Here is a 6,325-nt window from a genome sequence, read left to right as displayed (position 1 = left end):
ATTGAATGTCAAGGGGTGATGGTTAGATTCTCTCTTGTTGGAGGTGGTCATTGCCTGGCACTTGTGTGGCACGAATGTTACTTGCCACTTGTCAGCTCAAACTTGCATATCGTCCAGGTCTTGCTGCATTTGGACGTGGACTGCCTCTGTATCTGAGGAGTTGTGAATGGTGCTGAATATTGTGCAATCATCAGTGAACATGCCCACATCCCCAAAGACATTTCAAGCTGAAGGGTGCCGGAAAAAAATTAACTCACAGGGCACATCAAAAGATGCCCCCCTCCAGAAATTCTGGGCCCAATGTTTAGCAGGAGTTAAAACGTATGAGTCTGGGGAGTTGAGTTGCACGGGGTGGGGGGTGGGGCATGGATTTCTTTCAAGCTGGTTTATGCCAGTAAAAACACTCTGCCTGCTATTTCAAAATAAATTACTGAGGCAAGCTCAAAGGACTCCTAAAGTTGTGAGGACTCTGCAGTGAAAAAAAAACAAGGTTTATTACCTTGGTAGAGCTCCCTTCTCAATTAATTCAGGGTTTAAAGTCCAATATTTAATAATAAAAAAGGTATGAAAAGGGCTCCTTTTTTTCCAAAATGCCTTAATTAAATTGGAAGCTTACAAAGCCCTCAAGTCCATATCATCGAGTCTTTGTGCCTGGAATGCAAACTATTTTCAGGGAGGCCAATCAGGAGGATGGCGAGTTTAGGTGTTGATGTCCATGCAGTGTGTGGCTGAAGATGGGAAGAGGGATCCCGGGAGAGAAAAATAGTAACACAAAGAGGCAAAAAGATTCCTCAAGTATCATGCCCAGTGATTTACTTCTTGCAATCGGATTAAGATATCACTGAGTTACCAGCACTTTAAAAGGCCTCATTAACTGAGGTTTTTTGCATCTTTCATCACAAGGAATGTTCAGGAGTATGTTGCACCCCAATCAAATGCTCTAAAAAATTGGGGAGGGGGGTGGGAGTGACATTTGCAGATCTTTCTTTTTTTAACCCCTAAAAGTAAAGCAAATGATATTGAAAGAAAAGGAGACAATGCTGGAGTTGTGCAATATTAATTACCCAGGAGTATCTCCAATTTTGTTTCGTGGACCGATTATTATGGTAACACAAAACATGGACCACGTCGACTGCCTATCATTTATTATGTTTGTTTAATAATGGCTGGCAAATCATTAACTTTAAAAAAGAAAAATTTTGCCATGTATATGCTGACACACCTATTGGAAATGGTCAGCCAAAATGAAAAACACGAAAGCATCCAGAAATCAATGCCTAAACAGAACTTCAGATCATGACCAGCTCAGTAGGGAACATCTTGGCGTAAGGCACTCCAGTTTATTCAACCGTCTGCAAAACAAAATGGAGAGTGTGCAAAGCTCTTTCTATAGATCCAAATTTGTAAATGGGAACCTTTAAAAACATAAAGTTGGATATTACAATATCATTGTATGAATGTTTAATGTACCCTTATTAAGTTTGTTCCTAAACAGAGGCCCAAACCTATTTAAAATAAATGGGCTAACACTTCTGTGAAAACAATGAAGAGAAGAATTTGAGTGTGTTGTGTATTCATATGATATGCATTCAAAAGCTCACTTTGAAATCTGTTTTGAAACATTCAATCTTTCAGTCTGTTCGCCGCGACTCATTAATACTTTAACCCTGTCAGTCACACACTCCAATTTGCGTATTCCAATTCTTTTGCCAGCATTTCACAAGTCAAAAAATACATTGACAGAACTCCTACCTTCTCAAAACAATGTTGCTGTAATTATAGTTATGAATGTTACAGATGGGAGCTTTGCATTTCTCCTACATGTTCTGCTGAAGGGCATATCAATATTGTTTAGACCTCTCATATTCTAATAATTTCTCTACATGGGATTTGTGTCTGTCTTTGTGTTCACATTCTTCCATGGCCTCGATAGAGATCCCTCCCTATCTCTGTAACACCCTCCAGCCCAACAACCCTCTGAGGTATCTGTGCTCCTCCAATTCTGGCCTCTCGCACATCACTGATTTCATCACCCCACCACCATTGGTGGCTTTGCCTTCAGCTGTGTCTAGGAACAATTTACTATTTGCAGGAATGAGACGCCACAGTTTCAGTTGCACCCGTTCTGGGCCAGAGAGTTCAAGTGACATTGCAGGAATCTAAACAGGTCCTTACATCATTAAGTACTAGCCCTAACTCACTGCAGTGCATTTAATTCCTAGTTACAGTGCAAATGCAAAAATTTCTGGACACTCCTGGGGTGTTTTTATTCATTCATGGAATGTGAGCATCGCTGGCAAGGTCAGTATTTATTGTCCATCCCTAACTGCCCCCTGAGAAGGTGGTGGCGAGCTGCTTTCTTGAACCACTGCAGTCCATGTGGTGTAGGTACACCCATCATGCTGTTAGGGAGGGAGTTCCAGGATTTTGACCCAGCGACAGTGAAGGAACGGTGATATGTTTCCAAGTCAGGATGGTGAGTGACTTGGAGAGGAACTTCCAGGTGGGGGCGGTCCCATGCGTCTGCTGCATTTCTTGCCCTTCTGGATGGTATAGGCTGTGGGTTTGGAAGGTGTAATCGACAGAGCCTTGGCGAGTTGCTGCAGTGCATCTTGTAGTTGGTACACACTGCTGCTACTGTGCATCGGCGATGGAGGGAGTGAATGTTTAAGGTGGAGTATGGGATGCCGATCAAGAGGGGCTGCTTCATCCTGGATGTGTCCAACTTCTTGAGCGCTGTGGGAGCTGCACTCATCCAGGCACCAGGGGAGTATTCCACCACACCCCTGACTTGTGCCTTGCAGAGGGTGGACAGGCTTCGGGGAGTCAGGAGGCCAGTTGCTCACTTAGCCTCTGACCTGCTCTTGTAGCTACGGCAAGCTGCTGTTTTTGAGAGGCTAGTGGCGCAAATTGTCTGGGAATTCAACAACTCATGTCGCACCCCTTCCTTCCCCACAAACGATTGGATGGTTTTGGGTGCGCCAATAAGGCCGAGCGCTGTTATTTTCCCAGCAGCTTCGCCATGTCCCTCTTTTGCCTGCTCAGCCCTGGGGGAGCCCCGACAGTTCTCGCGAACCTTCCCCCCACCCCCCCATAAAGGTTACCAAACCTGAACCTCGGAGAGCACTTCTGCTTCCCACAGGGCGAAGGGCACAGCTCTGCAGGTGAGAAACTCAGGAAAATACAGCAATTTCTGTCCAAACAAATGGCTCTCCTCCGAGCAGCAATAAGGGGGGAAGCCGGGTCCAGATGTCCCAATGTTGATAATACTGGCAGGGTGCAGGAAATAGATAACTTGTAAATTTTAAAAGGCCTGCGAAGCTCAAAACCTAATATTGTGCAGCCGTTACTGTGCAAGTACACCAGATGAAGGCATTTTATCTCCCTGTGGAGTACAGATGCCATCGGAGGCAGGAAAATAAAGTGCAATATGGGTTTTTGTTTTTTGCATTAAAATTGAAAAAGGAAGGAAAAAATTATATATGTCCCCTCTCTTCTACCACGCGATCATGCGAAAAGACAGGAAGTCGTGCACATTAAGAACAATGTGCAGAATGAAGCTATTGTGAAAAACTCAATATTATTTTCCCTGGTGAACTTGGCAGGAATCCATCCTCAGATAGACCTCCTGTGATCAAGGGGGGAGCACTGCCCTGACTTTTCATTAGGACTCCCAAGGTGTCGTCGCAGATCCAGTCGTCATAGCTGAGTGCATTCATAAATGGTTCAGCTGCCCTGGGAAACATCCCCAGTTCTGGTATTTTGAGCGTCCAGGAGCCCACAGCATTCGCGTGAATGTCCTCACTGTACTTCTAATAACTTTGGTTATTATTACAAGGCTGAACTAAATTTCCGCTGTTTGATAGGTAGCGCTTTAAACTCTGTTAAGGGTGCCTCCCTGCTACATGAACAGCCAGACAGGCAGATGTGAAATTGGATTTCAAGAACACATTGGAGAAGCTTGTCCTGCAAGCTTCAGACTATATAACTTTAACTCACTCACAAAAATCGACCCTGTCAGCTTGGTAAGGACTACTTCTGATCTCAGCGAACTGAGCAACTCGCTTCTGTGAAATCCCTTTATTTAACAGAGGCACCCGTGACTTATTTCACTCGTATGCCATAATAATAGTCAATCTACCTCTGTGTCAGAACGTCACGGGTTCAAGTCTCACTCACAGACTCGAGCACATTATCTAAGCTGACACTGCCGGTGCAGCACTGAGGGAGTTGCACCTTATGGTATGAGATATTAAACCGAGGCCCTTTCTGCCCCTTCAAGTGGATGTGAGAGGTCTCATGGCATTAATTCTAAGAAGGGCAGAGGAGCTGACCGATATTTATCCCTCAACTAATCTTGCTAGAGCAGATTGTCTGGCCATTGTCACACATGCTGTTTGTGGGAGGTTGCTGTGTGCAAATTGACTGCTGCGTTTTCCCACATTACGATAATGAAGTATTTCATTGGCTGTAAAGTGCTTTGGAATGTCTTGAGGTCATGAATGGTGCCACAGAAATGCAAGCCTTTATTTCTACACGTCATACAGAAGCCTGTAGTGATGATCTGCTAATATTGACAACAGTAATTTCTGGGTTTAAACATTTTGGAGGTTACTCTGTTTAACAGCAAATAGCATTTGGCAACATTGGTTTACCAGCATGCAGTTGGAGAAATCACCCTTAAAACCCATCCACCACTAGGATCAGGATTTGAGTTGTAAAATGCAAAATCCTTCTGGAGATATTAATACTTTACAAAATCAGCTGACAGGGCCTAGCAACAAAAATTGACCTGGTTTCTATAACAGCCTGGTGATCCACTTCACTAGGTTACGACCCAAGTGGTGAGATTGAAAATTAGCTGAGCTAACACAGCAGTCTTGGGGATCAAAGCTTGGTCCGTGCACTTTAGTTCCATATGAGATAACACCTGTATCAGGGATGCTTATATAAACCATGAAATCTTCCTATAATCCCATTTCTATTGACCCCATTTTTACATCGGCCTCAATTTGAGCTTTGGCAGAACGGGGGGAGTTTAAGTGAAAGTTGAAACTAGACCCTTATTCGCTCATTTCCCACCCCAATCTGGCCGACCGCAATTTTAACCTGCAGATGGTGAGGACGCCTCTCCCCAAGACAGCCGAACCGCATTCAATGTGCAGGTCAGGTCTTGATGATGTAATTACTACCCCCTCCCCCGCCTCCCCCTTACCAACCCTCGACATATGATTTTAACCTCAGGCCTGTGTGTCGGGAGGGGAGGTGGGGTGGTGGGGGAGGGAGGACAGGGTGGAGGAGCAGGTGTGGCTTTCCCTGTCTGGCCAAACCCTCCAGAAAGCTGGATCAACAGCACCTTCCAAAAACTGCCACTTAGAAGGACAAAGACAGCAGACGCAAGGGAACACCGTCACCTGCTTGGCCCCCTCACACACCATCCTGACTCAGAACTATATCACTATTCCTTCACTGTCACTGGGTCTAAATCCTGGAACTTACTAACAGCACTGTGGGTGGACCTACTCCACATGGACTGCAGCGGCTCAAGAAGGTGGCTCACCAGCACCTTCTCAAGGGTAATTAGGGTCGGGCAATAAAAGCTGGCTGAGGCAGCGATGCTGACATTCTGAGAATACATTTTTTAAAAGTCAGGTGTTTCTTTTTTAATGATTCATCGTGGCCCAGGAGATCAAGAATGTTCCTCTCGATCCCACAAGGAATCTCCAGGCCTCTCTTGTGTAGGGGCTCCACCCACCTCCCACCCCATCCATTGATTGTGATTCCCCTCTCCGAGACTTAGCTGGGTGCTGGAGGATCATTCCCATTGATCTCCAGTGATGACCTCCTGCCACCTGAACTGCCACTGCTGGCTAAGCAGTGATACCCATGAGCTGCTGGATGAATGAAGACACAAGTTCATCTTCTCCCATCGTGCCAGTTGTATGATATTGTATGATGTTGACTAACTATTGCAATCAATCTCTATCAATTTGGCTTCAACAAGCCCAGGAATGAGGTGAAGAAAGCCCCTGCAGTGGAGAGCTTTGGAAACTTTGGTCCAAATTCACTTGTTCCCAAGCACACTCCACTCATCACGTCATATCTCAAATTACTCATGAACTGTAGCACTCAATGGTATTTACATAATCTTGAACTCATTAAAAATTGTGTTGCCCATATGCTAAGCCCTCTTCACCTATCATGTGTGTGTTCATTGCCCAGAAATTTGAGATATTAAAATTCTCAAATCTCTCCATGGCCTGACCCCTCCCTTTCTCTGTAATCTTCTCCAGCCCTGCACCCCTCCGAGGTCTCTTGTGTTCCT

The sequence above is a fragment of the Cetorhinus maximus genome, chromosome 12 (genome assembly GCF_964194155.1).
Source record: "Cetorhinus maximus chromosome 12, sCetMax3.hap1.1, whole genome shotgun sequence".
NCBI classification, from domain to species: Eukaryota; Metazoa; Chordata; class Chondrichthyes; order Lamniformes; family Cetorhinidae; genus Cetorhinus; species Cetorhinus maximus.
The sequence above is the reverse complement of the archived record's forward strand: the minus strand, read 5'-3'. Positions refer to the sequence as shown.